The following is a 23,061-nucleotide window of genomic DNA, read 5'->3' on the forward strand; positions in this document are numbered from 1 at the left end:
GAAAGAGGAAAAACTGCAGTGAAGCTATCTTAAAGTCACTTGCCATCTGGTCCTGCCCTCGGATCAGCCTTCTACCTTCCCCAGGCTGTGGGGGATTACTGGAAATATGCATTGTGCTGCATTCGTTCAGTAATTGATTTCCCACATATTTGTGTTTTGTAATAAAATATGACAGCTGCTCCATCACCACGCTACTCTCTGTTCTTTTAATGAAAACAGCTTAATTTTACAAAATGTGCCCAGGAGATAAGTCTATGTCTGCAGCATTGCCAGTACTCGTGAATTTTATCAAGAGGCTTGTTGTTAGTTAAAGCTAACATTTTAAGTGTAACCAGATGCATGAGGAACCCACCAGGCTTTACAACAAAGCCAAACAAATCAGTCCTTTCCTCCAGAGACTCAGTACTGACACTAAACACTGCAAAGATGAACCACTGCTGGACAAACAAAACAGCACTAACATTCACTGGGGCTCAAAACTCCAATATTTAGACCAGAGCCCCAAATTCTGAGGGTGTGGTTGAAGAATGGCACACATGAAGACGGCCCGCCTGCACCTGCTGGTTCTTACCCATACCAGCAGCAGCCCACAGCTGGCTCTTTTTCTCAGTGGGCTCTACAGGCCCATCTGCACAGTACCCCATTTTCTGTGGATGCTTGCACTGTGTCTATAAATACAAGATGGCAAAAATGCAGGTAAACACTGGACACTGCAGGAATAGGAGGAGGTTTGGATTCAGTGTCACCTACAGCATTTATTAAAGGCCGAATGACACACAGCTAGATAAATGTTCCTCTGGGTACTGTTTCTGAGAGAAAATTAAGCGCAATATGGGAAAATGGCAAAGTGGAAAAGCAGCAGAGTCAGGGGTGTCTACAGAAATAATGCAAGGCATGCACTGGAAAACAAAGGGTAGGACACTGAATGTTTTTATGAGTGGATGAGGTACACACCTCATGCACAAATGGCTTTGGTTTCCTGACTGAAGGTTTGACTTTCCAACTGAGAGAAATCTGACCCTGCTCTGGTAAATATTTTCAGGATGTACTTGACTTCATTTGTGTGAACAGCCTCACACTGATGTCAATTATGTGCTTTGCTGGGATGCTGAGCATCTCCATGGATTACAGTCTCACCTCAAATACCATCAGTTCATACGTCTGCAGTAACAGACTCTAAAGATGCCAAGAAAAGTGGAAAGAAAAGGCAAAATTGTGCCTTATTGTGAATCATAGAATCCTTAGGGTTGGAAAAGACCCCCAAGATCATCTAGTACAACCACCAGCCCATCACCAGCATACCCACTAACCCATGTCCCTCAGTGCTACACCTACACAGTTCCTGAACACCTCCGGGGATGGTAACTCCCTGGGCAGCCTGTTACAATGCTTCATCACTCTTTCTGAGAAGAAACCTTTCCTAATATCCAACCTGAATCTCCTCTGATACAACTTAAGGCCATTACCTCTTGCCCTATCACTGTCACCTGGGAGAAGAAGCTGACCCCCACCTTGCCACAGCACCCTTTCAGGCAGTTGGGAAGGTTCTGTGCTATTTTCCTGAAGCCAATGTCCTGCCCGACTTGCTCACTGGACCTCAAGGCAGAGAACAAATGCAGTCCTACGCACTGAATAAAACATCCAGGACTGACATGTACATCTTGAGTGCTCCAAACTGCCACTGCACTCCAGAAGTAAATCCTAATCACTGCTGTACTTAGGAGATAAAAGAGCTCCTCAGAAAATTATGTAAACTCCTACACAACCGCAAAAAGCAATAAGCCTTTGTAATAAAGCCCCATTTACTTATACTTCTACGACTGACAAATTTGCTTAACAGGCGGCCTCAGCAACTACTTATCTCAATAGCTTTGAACTCCTCGTGGAAGACAAACACATTATTTTAGGCCTGTCCTCAGAACAGCTGCCAAGAGCTCCCAGATACAAGGAGATAACTCATGCAGGGTTCCAGCCACTGCTCCTGTGCTACACCATGTAGCTCTTCCTTCAGTTAGACCTGAGGTTTTTTCCCTTCCAAAAGCCAAGGAGAGACAGTTGCTGGTCAGTTCACACCAGACTGGCCCAGATCTGTCCTCTTTCTTTGCAGACACAAATCACTGAAGGGTAGGAAGGACAGAAGGGGAAAATTAACACGTTCTGAGAACTAAGAACAGAGTTCTTGCTCACTGTCAGCTTTTTCTATTATTCTGATGGTCTTTGCAATAACATTATAACCCACATAACATTTATCTTCTTGCTTTATGCGTACTTCTTCTATTTTCTACATTTGTCTAAGGCTGCACCAGACCGAGTGGTATTTCTATATTCCCTGTAAGACAACACAATAAAGTGCATCTGACATATAACACCCAGGCTCCAAAAATATACAGGATTTCAACAATGTTGAACTATTAAGTAGATTCAACTACATCTATAATTCAACTCAAAAAAAGAATAAAGAGAGAAAAAGATTAAGACAGTACTATGCTTAAAAGAGTTAAATCAAAACACATAAACACACACATTTGCACAGTAAATACCAAAGCCATCACTGCTTGGGGAACAGGAACTGTCACACTGCATGTTGGAATAGGTTTGGATTACAGCTTATGCTTATATTACATAAATCACACCTTTTTGTATCTTGGTCTTCACATGCATATGATCACATCAATCCCCAAAGCAATTCCATTGCCTTTTAATGATGATATGCAAGAGATGAATCTGTGTCACAGTTAATGTCATTGTGGAAAACTCAGGTTATGAATTTCATTACTTGGGCACTAAATTCTGACTCCATGGCTGCATTATTTAAGAGCTCCCAATAGGGGACAGTATGAAAGTTCACTTGCCCCGTGAGAAATACTGGAAGTTACACAATCTAAACAAAAATGAGGTGTGTGAGGGGAAAGAGAATGAAGAAGGTGTACCTGTGTGTGTGTGGGTAGGCCACGTCAGCACACATCTCAATAATGCTTGGACAGCTGAGTGACACATGCCCAAGCCTCAGCATGTCTGCTCCCATCTGTCTTCCCTTGACAGCTTCCATGTCACCTCCACACATGCTGGTACAGGTATTTCCACACCCAGAAAACTACAGGAAACCTTGGCAGGACTTTGTAAGCTGGTGAAGGCCCTTTCTGATGCCTTCATGTTAAAGACCTACCCTCCAATACTTCCCTACTGTCTGATGAAAGAAGGGGTTGAACAAGGGGGCTGCCCCTTCTCTGCCCCTGATGGTCTGCTCCCTTTACCCTAGGTCTCCCACTGTCTTCAATACATTTTCCCTCCTCTGCTTGAAGCAATGGGTGTGGAATGAGTGCTGTAGGAGGGATGGATGCCATTTTTCAAGAAAAGCAGGGTCTGCTGTAGGTGAAGCTAAGTATAGGAAAGGCACGAACATTTTCTCCTGGAGGACTCCAGCTCACTCATTTAGCAACCACCCAGCAATTCTTGTGTTTGAGCAGGTTTATTTCAAGCATGTCATAACGCTGGGTATTGTCCGGTCTCAAAAGCAGTGCCTTCAGGTCCAGCAAATTCAGTCATCACTTGGCCAGATGAATCTGGTATCTAGCCCAAAAGATTCAGGCAGTTTCTGTATCATCAGGTAAAATTATGGCATGCTGAGTTCTTGTGCTCCCATTTGTCAAAGGTGGCAGAAACGTATGCAATGGAAAAGATCCTGCAGCTCACAACACCATTTTTCCAATTGCTTGCATAACCTTTGCTTCCCCAGATGCCCAGATGATAGTTTGACAGTACCTTTCATGTATTATAATGATTAATCAGCAATAGATTCGTGACTTGAAATGCTACCATTGCTGTTTTTCCTCTTAGAGATCCCCGTGACCTTTTACAGTTTTGTGTACCAGTTAACTGTTTTTGTTCCTGTGCTAACAACTACTAGTGCTTCCAGTTAGTTTGCATTCCTGCAAAACCACACTTCTCCTGTCCTTAAACATTTCAAAGTTATTTGTTAAGCTAACAAATCTCAGAAACGCCACAAAGCACAGGGAGCAAGTCGGTAATTGCACAACGCTCAGCTGCAAAGGTGGAGCGTCAGCCTCACCACCCACACATGGCACCATTTGCCTGCCATTGCCACCATTGGGGCTGCTTTTCCACTGGCGTCATGGCACTTTGGGAAGCCATCAGTTGATCCGCTGCAGAAGGCCAGCAGCCTTGGCTGGAAATGGCAGGCAAGTGGTGCCATGTGTGCATGATGAGATTGATGCTCAGCCTTGCAGCCATGGCTTCCAGCGTGCAAACATGCAAGGTTTGCATCTTGACACCCAAATCCTGACATCCAGATTCTAGCTACTAAAAATTTCTAATTCTAAAAGGTTCACAGTTGTGGACCATTTCAGTCAAATACACAAAATGCTTAAGTAAGTGCTGCTTACTTAATCCATCAAGATAAACGTTGACTTTCCCCAGACACTGTGCATCTCGTTTCTCCCCTATCATCCTTCTATAAACTGTGCTCCCTGTAACTGATGGCACAATGCAAGAACATCTCTCCCAACAGCCACCTTAGCAAATCTTGAATCCAAAGACCTAGCACCCCATAACAGGACAAGGAACCAGGCTTGCTACACATCACAGAAGGCTCCCAAGTTCCAGAGCTGATGGCTGCAGGCTGCAGGCACAGAAATGGGGGACCTGCTAACATGTGGTGATCTAGGAGGTTGTTTTTAATATTACACAGCCTGCTCCTGTCACAAGGGGATTAACACAGGATGAGAATTAACAGCCATCTTGTATAAGCTCCAAGCCATCCCCATCGTAAGAAAAAGAACAGAAAAAACATCTTGAAAACTATACAATAACGCCTGACAAACGGAGATGCCATCAATTTAGAATGATAAGAATCCTATTCATGTTTTCACAGCAATACAATTGCAAGCCAAACATAGCATTAAAATATGCAGAGCACTAGGTAGTTATAAATGGATTGGCCTTCCTAGGTCATGATTTCCAGATGAAATAATGTTTTCTTTCAGGCAGAACTGCTCGGTCTTTAAAAACAACAGGAAACTATCTTAAAACAAATTCTTATGCCAAAGCTGAGCTTTGACATATGGAGAATGATGGGAGGCAATGCACGTTTCACATTAAAAACTGTTCTTCCTAATGGACAAAGCCAGTTACAAGTACACAGTCTCGCAAGGAGCTTCGAGTACAAAAACAAACTACATTGAAAATCACATATTTTGTGGCTGATTCAGAGAAACCGATAAGGTTAGCTGTCTGCTGCAATTGCCACAAGAAAACATCTAGAGTTAAGTGAGATAGTATCTCTCTACAGACACGTATCGAAATTAGCAAGGGAGCACAGAGGAACAACCATGAAGGAAATTTCATGAGAACCTGGCATGCTACCATTTTCCCCCAGGCACAGAACAAGGACATCCATTAAAGCCTTCAAACCTGCCCCCTGGTTTCCTGTTGAGAAATACTGCTCAGTTATGGCAGGCGTGCCCTGAGCACACTCCAGGAACCTCTGACATTAGGCCCTTCAGCTCCACTACACGAGACAGCAACACAAGCCCAAAGGGCATCATCCTGCACACTGCCTTCACCTATGCAGGCTCCTCCAGTCACTGGTGGCAGCCTTTTTTCCTGAAGAAGGTGAATCTGAACTCTGCCTTGAAGCTTTGTATTATTCATTACATAATTGCTATGTTTTATTAGAAATATGATCTATTATAACCTTGAATACAGTAACTTAAATGACATTGAAAATTAGATTATTCTGATTATTAGAGAAGTGAGAAAGGTACTAAACATTTGTAAGACTGATAATCAATCAGTGTATCCGTCTGAATGCAATAAAAATCAATCAGGAGCTAGTGCGTTTAAATCTAATTTTTTAAGCATGACATTTTCTTCTGAGTTTCTTTTTTAAATGTCACCCTCTTCTACAACGGTGATTGATTCTCTCCCCAGGGACAGTTAACTCCGACTGTTTTATTCAAAGCACAGAGATCCTGTATCCACATTCGTTTCTAAATATCAAATTAGTCACAACAATAATATTTTCATCGAAATGTGAATTTCAGAAACACATATTCAAAACAGCAAGACACGGGATCTAAATTGGTTCAAATAACAGTTTGCTTTTAACTAGCAAACAATGTATTTTAACATGGAAAACAGTGCAATTTTTTGTCCCTTAAGTTCCTCTTTTTTTTTCCCCCTGTGAAACAGAAGGCCAAGGATTTGCTTGTTTAAAACATAATTCATGTAGAAATGTTTCAGCAGTGAACAATGAATCACTAGCTATAGGGAGTCCATGAGTAATTACCTATGCCTCCAAAATAACCTTATTAGGCTATTGTAAGTGTAGGGTAGACCTTTGATACCTATAGCCTAAGGGGCTCTATTTTTCCATTCATGCACAGGGGATTTATACGGTTATATCCTATTATAACCGACGAAAGCAACACATCTCCCATTTATGTATGAGGATAACTGCAGGGTTAATATATCAAGAACTGAGTTAAAAGAACAGGTTTCATTATACGAACGAATGATACAAATGGATGCTCTACAGCTTTATTTAAATGGCCTGAAACTTGATCTGTGGTTTCAAGGATTCCATCAGCCTGAAAATTTTATTCTTGACATGAAATTTGGCACCTGCTATTGTCACAGCCCTGAAAAATTAGTAGATGGAATGAGCAAAAAAGGAGTTTCTACTCTCTTGAAGAAAAACAATACTAATTTAACTCAGATGTAGTACCAAAATAGCCAGGACAGTGCAGAACAATAAGCTGAGAGAAAAAACCTACTGAAGACAGCAGAGAGGCATGACTTTGGTATTCTTTTTCTTCTATTTTACTTGACTGTCATTTTCAAGATAAATAATGAACGGCATGGAATATATATATATATATATATATTTATATATATTTGCTTGCTTCTTAAACAACTTCCTTTCTGCTTTTAAGACATATATGAAAAGAAAAACAACTGTCATACTTTGCATATCTAGAATTGACACTGAAAGACCTGAAACCAAAAGAAAAAATCCATCTGTTTGTAAATGCTGATTTGGCTTGAATGTTGAAGGAAACCTAGAGAAGGCTCCTTAAAGTGTCTCAGCTAGGAAAACAAAACAAAACAAAAACACCAAAACTGCTTCCAGGCCCATGAATATACCAATAAATTCTACCTGTATATTGACTGTGTCATTTTGTACCTGGCTCCAGTTCTACAGAACATGGCCAACATAATACAGCATAAAAATCAGGACTCCATAAATATAAATGGAAACACCCCCTACAAATCAGATCCTAAACAGAAATGAGAAATTTAAAATCTGAAAAGCCTTAAAGATAGAAAGACAGCAAGTAAGTGAACCAAAACCAGCAGATACGGTGTTTTGAAGCATGCAGGTGTGGTAGGCAGATGAGACAATAAGTGGAACAGCTTAGTCAGAGACAGGATACAGAGTGCAAAATGCGTATCATGGGCTGAACCAAAACCAGTCTCCTTTCCCTCCCTTATAGTTTCCCTGCATGTTGCAATCAAACTAGATGGAGAAATATGATTGCAGATTTAACGATAAACTGTTTAGATAGCATTTTCCCTGAGATTTCCATTCTCAGTGTGGTTTAATGTCATCAGTGGATTGCCACCATGAAATAGCATAATCCAGAAGCTTCTAGAAGCTGAAGATTAAAGAACTACCAAAGTCTAGCACTAACAATTTCAGGCAAAATAAATCATGAGTATTTCCCATGAAGGCCCAGCAACATGCCTGCAATGGAAATAACCTAGTCATACCCACTGATATATCAGTCACAGTACACATTTCCGTGTGTATTTCACATAACCTACAGGTTACATAACACAGCCAGAAATTCCCATCTGTGAGATGGATCTTCTCCCTGGGCAGGTCTCACAGTGTCTCCGTTCAGCTATTGATGCTGTAGAATGAATCTACACAAGTGTCATTCCCTTCCCATTCATGTCCTGCCCCAACTATCTCCCAGTATTCTGCACAAAATCGTTCACCTCCTTTTCTAACTGTAAAAGTAATTATTAAGATCTACCATGCCACTTGTAACAGGCTTTGCAGAGTAATAGCATCATCTGCTGGATGTTACCAGTTATCCCGTTCCCTGATCAGTGCTGAAATTGGAAGGACTTTTGGGAATCAATCATTCCATCCTGAGAGCTTTCTGAAACCTGCAGGGCTTATGCAAGGAAATGAAGCATCACTGTGGTTACTGTCTACTTTTTCATCTGCCAGAATCCCAATGGATTTACTCAAAACTTCTTCAGCTGTCTAGATAAAATTCGGTATGCAGCAAGTTAAACTGAAATAGTGTGGGGAACAGGGCACCTTTTATGGAACAGTGGTGTCTAAATACATTAGCTGAACACACACACAGTCACAAATGCAATGTGATCATTCTTTCTCTTCCTTACAGCTCAAGTGACTAAATGCATAGACAGCGGTTGAAAAACATTTCTAAATAGTCCGTTTGATGTTAAATTTCTATTAAGCTATACTAGGAAAAAAATAAATAAAAAAGTACAGTTGCTTTCCACAGGCTGGGTAAAAAAAAACTCCTCAATTTCAATTTCAAAATCTGAACTTTCAGTCAGAAGTCACTACGAGGCCATTAAATCTGTCACATCTGATTTTAGCTGTTCAAGTGCCCTTTTGAGCTACCTACACAAAGCAACTGCCCTTTTGACTACAGTCTTGAAGTCTGGTACACTGACTCTTTATGGATAACCGATTACAGGTAAAAATCCCCCAAAGTTGACCTTTTTTTCTTTAGGGTCACCAAAAGGTAAACCAGTCTACTCATCTACAAATATTACATTAATTTCTCTTATGAGACAGTCATGGTAGTAGGATGGCTTGCAACTGGGAGAACTTTGGGTTATACAATGTCATCAATTCAATTTGTTGGACATTATCCAGAATTGCTGATGGCAAGGAAAGTGCACTGCTGTAAACTGAAACCAGACACTGCAGTGTTTCTGCCCGCTATCTGGCCTGACTGTAGCACTTCATACTATGTGCTGCAGCTATTTTATTTCTCTTCCTAACAGGCACAAGCAAAAAGTACTTGATTTGCTTGCAGCTTAACTGGAAAGCTACCTATCGTGTCAAATTGCAAGTTCTTTCCTGACACCACCAACATTTTTAACAGAACAGTTTTCCATGATAAGCACATTCAGTATAATGAATGAGTTTCAGCTATCATATAAATCACACACAATCACAAAACTGCAGACATTGGAAGGGATCTCAAGAGATCACTGAGGCTAATCTCCCTATTAAAGCAGGTTCCCTACATCGCACAGGTAAGCATCCAGACAGGTCTTGAACATCTCCATAGAAGGAGACTTTACAACCTCTCTGGGCAGCCTGTTCCAGTGCTCTGTCACCCTTATTGTACAGAAGTTCCTCTGCATGTTTGTATGGAACTTCCTATGTTCAGTTCTGGACCATTGCTTCTTGTCTTGTCACTACACACCATTAAAAAGAGCCTAGTCTCGTCCATTTGTTTTCCACCTCCCTTTAGATATTTATAAACATTAATCAGGTTCTCCCTCAACCTTCTTTTCCAGGCTGAACTTCCCAGCTTACTCAGCCTTTCCTCATATGGGAAATGTTCCAGGCCCTTTACCATATTTGTGGTCCTTCACTGGACTCCTTCTAGGAGATCCCCATACTTTTTATCTGGGGATCCCAGAACTGAACACAGTATTCTAAATGTGGCCTCATCAGGGCAGCAGAGAGGGGAAGGATCATCTCCCTCGACCTGCTGGCCAGGCTCTTTTTAATGTACCCCAAGATAACACAGGCCTTCTTGACCACAAGGGCACACTCCACTACAGCAGGTCATGCCCTAACCTGAACTGACACACAGGGTTTTTCCTCTCCAGATGCAAGACTTGCTCTTGTTAAACCTCATCTGGTTCCTCCCTGCCCAACTCTCCAGCCTGTCCAGGTCTTGCTGAACGGTAGCACAGCCTTCTGGTGTGTCAACCACTCCTCCCAGCTTTGTATCATCTAGGCTTTCTGATTATACACAATAAAACAAATTGTATGGACAACAAACGAAAAGGCTACAGTTCCTTTGGGGGTTAAAAAAGGAGGTGAGCTGGAAGCACCCCTTCCCTGTGCTTGTACATTACCATTCAGCCCACAAAGCAATGCCACCTGAAAAGGATGAGCAGCAACACCAAGACTGTGTGCCGCCTGCATTTTTACCTTTCATTAAGGCTGGTTTCATGCAGTGAGTATAATTTGAACCCCAAAAGGGTTCAGTCCTGTGTTATTCACTAGCATTAAAAATAACACTCCCAACTTATCACCACTACTGCTTTAGTTGTGTAGCGGTGCTACTCCAGTGATCTCAGCAGTGTCCTATTAGTGTAAAACTACAGTAACGTAGTGAGAGATCAGATCTAATATCTGTTTCTGCAGATGGATAATACCGCATTCATAGCTAAGTTTCATTTCTTTGTTTAGCCCTCAAGGCTAAATTTCACATTCGTACCTCCTGGTGTCTTGTGCAATTGTGTAAAGGTGCATCTAGCGAGAGAGCTGCCAACTGACAACACATCTGAAGAGGCTTGCGTGCACTGTGTATTTCATCAAGCACAAAGAATACATTGCCTCGTGCAACCGTAAATTGAGCTCATGAAAGCAGAGGAACAGTTGTTCCAGATGTGTTTTGAGAAAGGGAGCTGTAGTCCTGAACCACAGTGCTAGTCTGTGTTACAGCCTAGGCAGCTTGCAGCCCCGGCCTCCCACTAAGCCAGGGATAATAAACTCAAACAAAGAGCTCAGCTACTATTTACCTATTCCTCTGAAGGTAATACAGAAAACCCGCACAGAATTTTTTTCCTAAGGACAAATGCTTGTTGATACTTAAAAAAAATAAAAAGAAAAAAAAGAAAAATTGGGAAGTTATTTTCATCTCTTGAAGCTTTGAGGAAGGTGGTGTGCCTCTGTAGTGGGGAAGGCAGCATTCAACTTCCCTGCCAGGGCTGCTGCTGCCAGATGACCTGCTCTGCCAGGAGGCAGCCCAGCAGTATAAGACCATAAGACAGGAGGGAAGCACTGCATTACTTAACCAGGTGGACCTAAGAGCACCAGAAAAGCAGTTAACAAAGATATTGTTGAGGTCTCACACGGACGTGGAGTCCTGCACAGCTGGCGGGCATGTGCCAGCATCTGCCTATGGAGATTGTTCTGAATTGAATTTTTTAATTAAAAATGCTAAAACGGCAGAATGACATGCTCAAAAAGTGCATTTTGAATTTCTTCCCAAAAGCTGAGCAATTGGAATTAAAAAAAGCTGTAAATTAAAGAAAGGCTATTAATTTTTATTATTTTTTTTTAAATGACACTGTCCTTTGTAAGAAGCCTTAACCTAAGGCTGAGGTCAGGGGGTTGCTTTTTACTCCCAGCCACAGGATCTTCAGCCCTCTGTAGAAGGCCAGCCTGAGCTGCAGCATGTTCCCTGATCAATGGGAATAACACATGCTGGCTGTGTTGGGCTGGGAGTGCTTGGCTGGCCACATCACCAGCTTCCCGTAAATGCAGGGCTGAAGCTGGCGGCTGACACAGGTAAACAAATTAATTCAAAACTTTGACATCTTGCTGCCCGCTCTGAGATGCCGTACAGGCAAGTTGAGGCTCTATAAATGCTCCTGCCTCTCAGCCACCCATCGTGCCTGGGGCCTCTGAGTTTGGGATAGCACCAGGTTTACTGCGACTCTTCAAAGAAATATGCAGTAGGCAAAGGCTGCTGCTTGTGTGTTTAATAAATACTGTTCTATCCATAATTCACATGCAGAAATGCTGCTTTTCATGTATGAACGCAGCTCCTCCAGACATCTGCACTCGTGCTTTATGTAATGGCAGGAGCATTGTGGCAGCACAGGGTCTAATTCCCTCAACGCACCTGCAGGAACCCCAGCTGCTTTGACACTCGTGTTAGGACATGAATCACTCCACATGCCTGCACCTAATTATCAGACTGACTATTTTGATATATTCTATCTTTTATGTACAGTGACAAAGGAGTTCTTTAAAATGTGTTCCAACTATTCTAGCATTTAAAAAAAATAAATTACTTTCTTACCGGGGAGTTGAGTTCTGAAATAGTAAGTGGACTGGATTACTTAAAAAAGAAGGCATGGTAGCAACTACTGGCTTAAGGAACTTAATTCTGCCAGACAAGGTCAAGTAACATCAAATCCTGATTTCTTCATAAGGTTTTTTTAAAATATCTCCAGTTATGCCAACACATAACCTTTCCACATTAAGTGCTTTCACAGCACACCAGACCAGTCAGAGCTAGTGATCATAGAAGGAGCAAGCCAGACAGACGCTTGTTTCCAGGAAACAGCGACATACTGAAAAAAAGAAGCCTTTTTATTGTTGATTTGAAATCAAAGTGATTATGTGGCCTCTGCAGCTACCACTGCAAGCCCTTGCTGCACACAAGGGAATCTGTTTTCAGAAGGCAAACAGGCGGCAGGTCACCACAGAGTTAACTCAATAAAATAATAATTTCTACTTGGATAAACTGACCTAGTTTTCCCAGACTTCTCTATGAAAACAAAGGATGCAACTTGGACACGAGATGACGTCTGAAATGGAAGCCAAGGGCTGGGTAAGGAGCATGGGCTCGATGCATAGCCAGCCCTTAATTAAGTGAGGGTGGTAGTCCCCAGTAGACAGAAACTTGCATCACAGGAGGCGGCACAGTATTAATTGGCATTACTGGAGATTTCTTCTCACACCTTGTCTTCCTCTCCTTCAACAGCATGGGACTCATCACACACCAGTTGGGCAGCTCCTCCCAGTAAGGCTGGGCTTCTAAATAGCCTTTTTAGGAGAAGTCCTCAGGATATTGCTCCCAGGGAACCACTGATGGTTAGCATGGACTGAAAGTTGGGCTTTTCAGAAGCATAGCTTTCTTCATATCATGAAAGAGCCGATGAGCAGCTGTGGGACTGCCCCAGAGCCGCAGGCCGCACGGCAGACATGTCACAGATGAGTCCGGCTGGGCCCAGGAGGCACAGCTTGGAGGACAGGAACTGACAAGGACCCATCCCAGCCCCCTTATAACTCATCTCAAGGTTTTGCAAATCTGAACAAACCTCGATGTTAACAACTATGCATTTTGGAATTCAACACAGTGTTGTTTTTCAGCAAAGCGCTGTTGTGCTGGAATGCCTCCAACCAGCTCAAGTTAAACAATTTGCCCTGAGTGAATGTTCAATGTTCAATGGAGGGAAAAGCTAAACTTATGAACAGAAAGAGGCCAGATTCCCCCTCTTTTCTAATCCATCGCACAGCATTAGATTAAATACTTGTTCAAAAAAACATATAATGAACTGTTAAGACAGGAATATCTAATGATTCCCCTTAATTGTCTTACTTTTTCTACATTTCCTGGTTTCCAGGGAGTATTTTTAAAGTTCCTCGTCCATTATTGCAAGGCTCATTAACCATTGGGTCATCCCCCCACCTCATACCCCCAGCCAAGAAAAAAGACCCCAAAACTCATAGGGATTAATCCTGCAATCCTTGGGGGAGGCAGCTAGTGTAGCTATATGGCTTTGCCATGCATAAATACTAGTAGGAAAAATGCTCCCAGTAAACAAATGAAATGGTTATAACTGACTTAGAAAATAGCAGGAAAAGTTGCCAAAAAAAGTTTCTGACTCTATCTTAAGTACAATCCTCAGTAGATTTAAATGAGTAAAATGTTTCTGCTTATCTCTCCTTGTGTACTTTTCACTTTATTATGGTAGAGAGTTGAACATAATGGAGTTGCTTTCCCTCAGTAACAGCTATCTCCCTGCCTCTATTTGTTTTCACTTTTATTATTATTTGCATCTCTTTCAATTTAGAATTATTTTCTGGATGTTTTGACTTAATATCAGTGTTAAAGTGAAGAGGTATTCAAAGAGAGTAAAGAAGTACTTACATATTCAGCTTTTCTTTCAATTACAGAAAGTGGCAAATTGAGCGAGCATCCTTCTTGTAGAAGGAAGCTGTCAAAAGGTTCCATATCAAATTAACAGTTCTCTGTGTCACTTGTTACTTGACTGCATGAATTTGATTCCTGAGCTCTCAATGGAATGTTGCAACACTGTACAACATGGACTACAAGACCAAAAGCTTTGAGCTCTTGTCTTCTGCACTCATCTTTACGAGATTTCTAATTTGAAGCTCAAGTACTCTGGCTTGTTCCCTGCCCAGTTAAGGTAGATCAGTGTCATCAGAGAATGATTCAAAATTGACTAAACTCTTAATATTCCATCTTCCAGTATCAACAATTCTTCTGTATCAGAACAAACTTCTCTTTAATGAAATTTCAGAAGTCATACTTTTTTGAGTAGCTCTTCCCCATTGTCTGTCCACTAAAATCCAAATAAACCATCTCACTGATCACCCTGAAGCAGTGTTATGGCAGGCAGAGCAGGGGTAAGGTAATCCTTGTATGGGAAGAACAGCTCACACAGTGAGGGATGCTGCCCATGTAAAGTGCAACATCATGAAGGATGCTCACTGATTCATCTTCTGAATCCTCCTCCACTGATGCATCTGTGCCACAAAATGGATAAAACCTATGCAGTACCAGCTTCAGTTTTCTTGGTATGTAAAGAAAACTCATACAAACAAGCATATTATATTTAAATCTCTGAAAAATAATTTTCTATATTTACTGTGCCACTGGGACTCTAAATGTACACAACATATGGAAGTGACTAAAAGTACTGTGCTCTATCAGAAAACATGTAATTAATGGATTCTTATGAAACATAATGGTACTCCCATAAACCCATACGATTCTTGTCAATTTCCATTTTTTCTCATCTCATCCACTGTGTTATTACTTCCACAACACGTGAAATAGTGCAAAGTGTAATTGGCTGGTTGGAGTTAAATAAAAGAAACCAGAACTTTGTTCAGAACAGATGAGAAGCAGGAGATTTGCAGCACCACTCCCTGTACCAGGGTTGACCAACACTGCTAAATCTGCTAATGACTAAAACAGGAGAGGTAACAAGTGAGAATAGTGTCTCCAGACTGACCAGAAAACCAAAGTAAGATGTTCTCTCTCACTCTTTCAGCTGCACTGTGATCTCTTCATCAAAACCGTCTGCTGTTGCCCAGTGAATGAAGCACGTCCCTTTGCCATAGACACTGTAACATGGTACCCCACATCATTTGATTAATTGCAGGTGTGCACATTTCTAAAGAAGAGATGTGGTCATTCTTGCAGCATTTTTAAAAAGCTCATCTTTCAATATCACTCAGTTTCTATCTATCTGAAGTGTTATAAATTGTCCTTACTAATAATTTTTCCCATTTGATTTAATGCTTTCTTTTCTGACTTTTGTGCCATATGGGAAGAATTTCCACTGCTTAAATTCACTGAGTTCTGACTCCAAGAAAACACTGAAGGTAGAGTTATCCCCCTACTTAATGCAGTAAAAAACAGTCCCAAATGCAAAATGCACACCACTATGCCAGCGATTCTTCTTCCCACAAGTTTGAAGACTAAAAATGTTTAAAAATATAATGCACTGAAAACGATACAAATGTACCACGCTTTGTTAGTCCATCATTTTAAATGGCTCGTAAAGTCCTTCCTCAGAGGATTTGACTTAAATCATTCATTAACTTGAGTCTGATGGCTTTGTCCTGGAAAGGGAGAAGAACATGAATTTCTCAAACGTAACCCAATTCCCTAACAGAAACAAAAACAACCTGATGAAATCCAGTTACTAAAAGCACGTATGGTACCCGAAGCAGAAGCGTAAATAAATTAATTACCAAGTGAGCTCTGTCAGCAAAATTCAATTTTATGAGGAGTTTTTAAATTAACATTTCACTTGCTTAAAAGTTTTAAAAAAGAAAGCAAGAAAGAAAAGTAGGTCAGCGTGTTTCCCCAGCATGTATTTTTGACTCCATTAAAACTGTCTGTCAGATGACTAACCAAGCCTGTAATCCAACTAAAAGCATGTTTGCTTTTTGTTGCACTTTTTTTGCCAGGGGAAAGGAAGAATTCCACTCAGCTCTAACTCTGAAATTCAGATAAATGTCTCAAGAGGTCGGATAATTTCCTCACATTTACCTACCAAATCAGTTTGTATCGATGATGAGCAACTGGTTATGGATTAATGACACTGAGAACAATCCCGTAGATGACAAAATGCTCACTGGCCTTAGGCACAGATTGCAAGGCTCCACGCTACCATTTTTTTTAAGTCAGTTTCAGTGCGTGTGATTGACACACATTTGACTTAAGACTTAAATTTTTAAGACTTAAAAATTTAGAGTTATCATAAATGTGTCGACATGTGAACAACTACTAGAACAAAGCTGGGGCAAAACTGTTCCTGTTAAATTTTACAGGGCCAAAGAAAACTGAACATCCCCATGCCTTATGATCTTTCTATTGCTGCTATTAACAGCAGAATGATATTTTAGTTAGGATAAAGACGGTGTTATTTCTCCACTGTGTACGTCATCTAACTTTAAAAAATCCCGTACACCTTCCATGTGAGCACTAAGAAACAGGAGATTAACTGTTCCAATGTATTTTAAATCGAGCATGTGATACCAAGTCAAACTGAAAACAAATCAGGGCTATTTTTAGAGCACAGTCCTAGAGCTCGCATCCCCGTAGCAGGAGTTGCAATGTGTCAGCTGGCTTATCACAGGCATGGCAATGGAAAACTCCCTCTGCTATGACAATTCATTGACTGGATGAAAGCAAGCTGTAAGAGTCTGACAGCAGCAGAGGGAAATCCACGGTCCCATCTACTTATGTAGAGATCTTCTTAATGAGTCTTTGAGAGCCTACTAGTTTCCGAGTGGCTTCTTTTTATCTTCCACACTATCAGTACAGGAGTCACTCCCACTCGGAGGTCAGCACAGCCTTTGCTTCTTTGCAGTCTGCAGAAAAACCCATCCTACAACAAAATCATCTCCAGAGAAAACATCACCAGGAAAACGGAGGAGTAAGTTTGCAGATACAAATCATCAGGAGGATGTGTGCATTCTCATATGTTCTCCTATGTGTAAGGACCAAACACGTGTCTCCTCTCATACTGAGTCCTACAGGCACTTTTAGGTTGCTGCAGTTCAGTCTTCCCAGAACTCTTGGGAACAATTTATGGCACTTCTCATGAACCTTGATTATTGCAGATAACATTTTCAGGTTGGCCTGACAACCAAATAAGCCATGTTTAGCTTCAAGGTCCAGGACACTGGCAATTTGCTCGTTCCCATACTGATATTTATCTCATCAACATTTCTCCTTTGGTCAGATTCAACATCCAAAAATAAGAAAAGCATTCAAAGGGAGGAAAAAAAAAAAAAAAAGCACAGCTACAGTCAGCAGAGAAACCACAAGGTGCCAGTAGAAAGCACAATCGCATGGCACAACGGCAATTAGGAGAAAGAGATGCATCAAAGATGCCCCATGCCCCCAAACAAGAAAATGATCTGAATGAGGAATAGGAAGCAGTGAACTGAGTGCATAAAGAAAGAATGGAAGCTCTGAAACAAAGCTTTTGAGGTCATGGGATTGGGGTCTCAGCCGTTATGTCTGCATGACCAAGCAAGCGTGGCCTCAGCCCTGCATTTTCGAGCACATGAGCCAGGCAGGGACAGACTACCTCCAGATTTCCCATCTGCTCTTATAGCAACACTGCCTGGCACAAGGCAGAGAGGATAACACAGTATTTTTTCTGCATGACAGCAGTTTGGATACTAAACTCAAGTGGTGGTAAAGGCCATCTACAATGAATGCAGAGTCAGTGCACTACAGTAACTCTCCTCCCACACCCCCCTTGCCCCACACGCATGCCAAAAAACCAAAGTGGGGGACAAGAAATAACAGAAAAAGACCACAGAAATAATCAGTCTCATGTGAAGTGAAAATACACAAAGGTGTGAAACAAAAATGCTTAAGTTTCAGTGCCGCTAACCGTCCCCACAACACAGAAAGACCTCTGGAGGAGGTGCCGTGGGGCTGCCACAGAAACTGAATATCAACAGAGACATGACTGGACTGTGAGCTTGGATCAAATGTGTTCTCTTTAAAGTAAGAAAGGGTTCAGTCAGGTCAGAGGGCTTTAATAAAGCTGCTGAATAGTAACACGTACTTCACTTGTGTGTGCAGCAGATGTAGGCCCTGGCTGCTTTGAAGAAATTAGACTGTATGTGCTTTATGCTTTTCTCTGGCTGTAATTATTTCCGAGTTTCACCTATACTGACAGACAAGTTATGCATACAAGGTCTCCATGTCATTCAGCTGAACTTCCTCCATAAGAAGATCAAGAAGCATTTATAAAGTCCAGAAGTTCCTGACATCTAATTGACGCTCTTTTCTTAAGGGGCATCTGTTTCAGAGCATTACTGGGTCCTGCAGGGAAAGCAGTTAGCATAGTACCTCCAGAAGTGCCACAACTTTAATAAAACACCTTGTTAAGCAGAAGGTAAGAAAGGTACACACTCACAGTCCCGCAGGATTAGGATTTACGGGCGCAGACAAAGGCTGCGGAGAGCATCTGGTAACTTCTGCGAGGGTCCATGTTGTCATAGAGACCGCCGGGAGCAGCGGCAAGTTCACTGAGGCAGCCATACCTCAGTGAGTGAGTCTTAATGCAACTTCCAGCTGAGGACGTGCAATCAATCTCTGTGTGAGCTTATTGAAGGGATTCCCTTTATGCTTACTCAGTCCTCAAGAGCCCAAAATGAGGGAAAAGGTTTTAAGATATATATATTTTATTACTTTTAAAGATGAGGCAAGACCCAGTGCTTCCTTTGGATTAAAGGAAGGAGAAAAAAAAAAAAAAGATAACTGTTTCCTTTGAACAAGAAATTATGCGAAGCATCAAAAATCAAAAACTTGACAGTCAATTTAATAATTTTTTTTTTTAAAGGACAAAAAGAGTAGTTCCAGGGCAGCCATTGTTGGCCATGTACGATGCTGTCTTCCCTCTCCCCAGACAATCCCCTACAGAGGTGGCCCCAGGGTCCAGCATCTCGCTGCTGCCCTTCTCCCAGCCTGCTCTAACTGCCTCACTCCTCCTGACACTATCAAATGCAGGAGGTCCCCTGTTCTTCCTCCTCTCTCCATGCCTTTCTGCTGACATGTCCCCCCCCCCCCCCAGAGTGGCATCTGACCCCTGGGTAATTTCCCCGGGGACAGCAGCACCTCTGCCCCTCTCCAGGTCCCTGCTCCTGCCTCCAGGCTCAGTTCCAACACTTGGGAGGTTTGGAGCAGCCAAAAAGAAACACAGAAACGGTGCCAAGGGTTGTTTATTGGCTGGGGTCTTCAATTCTTAGCTTACACAATTTTCTATGTGAGGAAGAAAAAAATAAAATGTTGCAGCTCTAGAATGCTACCATTTAAAGTTGCAGTTATTTGTGCAATGCCTGAAAGGCAATGAGCAGAAGAGAAAAGAGAACTTCAGGACTCTATTTGTACTTCTTAACACTTTAGGATATAAAGATCAGACTAATTACCAAACAGTCTTGACTTGAGCAGGGTTCACTAATCACGCTCTGCTTGAGAAATCAGGAGAGAATTTACTTAGCCGCATCATGAAAGGTGCCAATAAATTGTTCAGCTGGAGAGTTAACATAATAAAAAAAATCATTTTTTACGTTATTTTCTTTAGCAGTTTATTAATTGCTGCCTGAAATACTTTTCTGAAACACAACGAGCTGCAAATGAATTCATGGGCTATTAATCTGCTGTACATGGCACTGGAGGGAAAGCTCATTAGGTGAGTTGATGCAATTACTGCTATTACATAACCATCTTCACAGAACATAGAGTAAATTATGAATAATAACATTCAACCTGAGTTGCTCCTTCAAACATTAAAGCTGGCAAGTGAAAGCCATGCAAAATCAGGAGGAAAGGCTAAAGCGCAGAAGAGAGACCATTTGGAAGAGAAAAAAGGAACAGCAAGTGTGCTTCTTTTAAGACATGAAATCGACGTAGAAAGAAAAAGATGTTCCTTTAATGAGGGGAAACAGCATGCAAAAAAGTGGAAATCAGTTCTTTATGTCAGAATATTAATTGTATATAAATCATTTTCAGCTATCAAGCACAGCAAAGTGTGCGTTATCTCTAACAGAGGACAGAATGACACAAGAAAACAGCATTTTGTAGCAGGAAGACCCTTTGTGCCAGTTTTGCTCTGATTTCACAATTATTCCCATCCAGTATCTGCATACTCAAATTCTTAAATATATATATTTTTTATTTTCACAGTTTATATCTCTCACCTTATAATACAAGGTCAGTAAAAAGAGTCATCATTTTCTTCTATTGAGACAGAAAAAAATGAGCCTAATGAGCTGGTAACATTTGGAGAGAAGTCCCAGAACTGAATTCAGAGTTTTCTGATTTCTACTCTGATCTTTCAGTTGTGCCTCTTGAGGAACCAATGCGAGTCAGCAGGCGAGGTAACTGCTCTGGAATGTTTGAAAAAGCCCCCAGCCACTGTATGGTATTTAGACATCTAGTTAAAAATCTAGCCCATAGCAAAGCAATTCTTACATCTAGTACTTACTGTTGGGGGAAAAATGAAATAAATAAAAAAAAAACCCACTTCAATTCTGAATTAAAGCACTTTAACAAAGATTCCATGTGCTCTAATTAGTGCATGTTAAAATTACATTAGGTCATCAGCATGAGCTTCCGAAATGCAGCTACACAGACTAGCTCTCTACTCAGCAACTCATTGGAGATGGAACTGCACTTCAGTAAGGAGTCTGGAAGAAAATGAAAGAGGAATATAAAGTAGAAAATATAAACATGCCAGTTCTTCAAGTTGATGTTTCCTGGTTGCTGATTTAAACCAGAATTAAAGTAAGTAAATCAATTCAATCTATTGTTCAGTAGCAGAATGTAATCATATGTTCTGAGAAGCATGGACATTTAAATATTATAAGACTTTGAAGTCTGTGACAAAAAGCAACACACGTTTCTGAGCGTGCTTTAAAAAAACAACACAAATACAGAACACAAAACCTGGATTCTTTCCACTTCATGGTAATTCCCCAGCATTCCCTGCCTTCCTCCTTTCTCTCCCTCCAGGGAGGTTAATTGTAAGCAGATTTACTAATCTGAACATTGCTTCAGTGCATTGAAGCAATCTGGAACAATAACTCCGTGCCTTTATAAACATAATTTTGCTCTATTAGAGCTCACTGCAGATGAGGCTGATGCCAGCACAGAGGACTTTTCTGCAGTACACCACAGTACATGGGCTGGGTGTGTGTCCGAGATGGAACCAGTGGTTCACCAAGCACAGTAAAAATGCTTGCAGGCTACATTTTGTAAAAGAGGAAGGATGGAAATGGAAGAGTTGCTATGCTAAGCTGAGCAGTTGTGGCAGAAGGAAGCTTTGTTTTCCTTCCCCTGTACCCTGGAATAAATCCAGTTTAGGTTTTCCTTAAGGGTAGGTTTCACCTTACAAACTATACATTCCAGCATCCTGATTGAAAGAGACTATTTTATCATGTCAGACTCTTGCCCAGCTTCCCGCGTGCTCCCTTAATTGTGCAAGGCAGCAGTGTTCGTGTGACCTCTCGTTAACTCCCGAGGACCGAGGTCCGTGCATTCAGACAACAGAGTGCTTCTTGCTGACACCTGGGGTCAGGCCAAGGATGGTGCTTCAACATTAGCTTAGAGATCACGTAATCAAAGGGCAGAGGTTAGTTTCCTAGGGCTCTCCATCACATAATAAGCTGGTGTCAGCCTTACTGCCTTCTCACTTCAGTAACCGCAAAAAAAAAATAAAAAAAAATAATAATCTTATGTGATCACAATTTGTCTCTACAGGTCAATTAAAAAAAAAATAAAAATTAACAGGCTGGAAGGATATGAAGAGATGTTTTGAAGTAGGGTTCAGAGCCTCAGCTGCACCTACACACTTCTGAATGAGCTTCTGAGCACTCACAAATGAATTTACAACAAGACCTAAGTGTGACACACTGCTATTGGAAGGTTTGGCTCTGAGCTGTTCTACCTAGAGGTGCAGCTCGGATTGCAGGAACACAAGCTCAGGAGTTTCTGAAGGCAGGGATCTGAGGAAAGACAGCAGGGCTTTGTTTCAAAGTCTGTTTTGCCCGGTTGTAGGATGATAAGCCTGCCATCACTGAGTCGTTTCCCCTCACACCCTTTGTCTTGTCTGTTTGGAGCACAAACTTTTTGCAACAGCAACTACACAATGAAAGACAGTCCCTGTGCCAGTGGGATCCAGTTTCAGCTGGGTCCTGCAGATATGATCACAATACAAATAGCTCCATTCGTGCCCCGGAGGCAGGCTTGTTATTGACCTCTCTTGATCAGATCTGGGGACTAAAATGGGGTCGAAGATAGCTTTTTTTCCCTCCACGAACAAAACAACCTATAAAGAAATGCAAATTTGGTGCATTCCTTTGTCTCACTTCATTCTCCAAAACAAGATAAAAGCATACAAGAAATACTCAGTGTCTCTTCCAACACACCATATCTCCATCCTTAAAATCTTACTTACAAGGCTGGCTAGGCAGCAAGTTCTGATCTCTGATGTTTGCGTGCAACACTCATTAAACTCAAAAGGTGCTGCATATGCAAGTACTTTAGCATGCCTTTTAAAGGCAGAACAAATAAGAACACGACCATAGCGTTTAAGCATGGATTACTCCGTATATTGAAATTGCGCATTTACTCCTCCTCAGCTCCTGGGAACTGACCCTTGTGGTTCCTATTTGCAGCTGACCACTGTGACTACCTTCCCCATTTGGGACTGGTTTGAACACTGTAGGCTTGTTTCCCTGTGAGACTTCTCTGAAACTTATTTCTATCCTTTGTTCATAGCTTTCATATCACAAGGTAAAAGAACTGTAAGAAGAAAGAAAAGCAAAATAGCAAAATGCCAGTAAGTTATTCGGGGAGATAACTACCTCCTACAAAAAAAGAAAAAAGGGGGAAAGGAAGCCCTCTGACAACTAGTCCTTCGTTTACATAAACTTCTAAAGAAATA

At 41.5% G+C, this 23,061-nt stretch overlaps 1 protein-coding gene across 17 annotated transcripts in view; it reads right to left on the minus strand.

The window, feature by feature from the left end:
- The window catches only part of RARB (retinoic acid receptor beta), a 322,222-nt gene that overhangs the window by 33,378 nt on the left and 265,783 nt on the right, over positions 1-23,061 (minus strand). The gene's annotated exons all lie outside the window — the stretch shown is intronic.

The sequence above is a fragment of the Coturnix japonica genome, chromosome 2, assembly GCF_054131305.1.
Source record: "Coturnix japonica strain WE chromosome 2, WE-NBRP24, whole genome shotgun sequence".
Classification (NCBI taxonomy): Eukaryota; Metazoa; Chordata; class Aves; order Galliformes; family Phasianidae; genus Coturnix; species Coturnix japonica.